We start from the raw sequence: 211 nt of genomic DNA on the forward strand, positions 1-211 counted from the left end.
AGTCTGTTACTCTCCTTCATATAGCATAGCCTAGTTCAGATTACTCTCTTCATATAGTTACTCAGTTCAGACTCAGTTACCACCCTGTTCTCCTTCACTGTTCAGACTGTTACAGCCCTCACTCAGTTACTGTTCATACTGTTCAGACTGATTACTGTTCAGACTGTTACTGTTCAGACTTTACATATAGCCCTCACTCAGTTGATTACTC

The sequence above is a fragment of the Oncorhynchus gorbuscha genome, unplaced genomic scaffold, assembly GCF_021184085.1.
Source record: "Oncorhynchus gorbuscha isolate QuinsamMale2020 ecotype Even-year unplaced genomic scaffold, OgorEven_v1.0 Un_scaffold_1603, whole genome shotgun sequence".
NCBI classification, from domain to species: domain Eukaryota; kingdom Metazoa; phylum Chordata; class Actinopteri; order Salmoniformes; family Salmonidae; genus Oncorhynchus; species Oncorhynchus gorbuscha.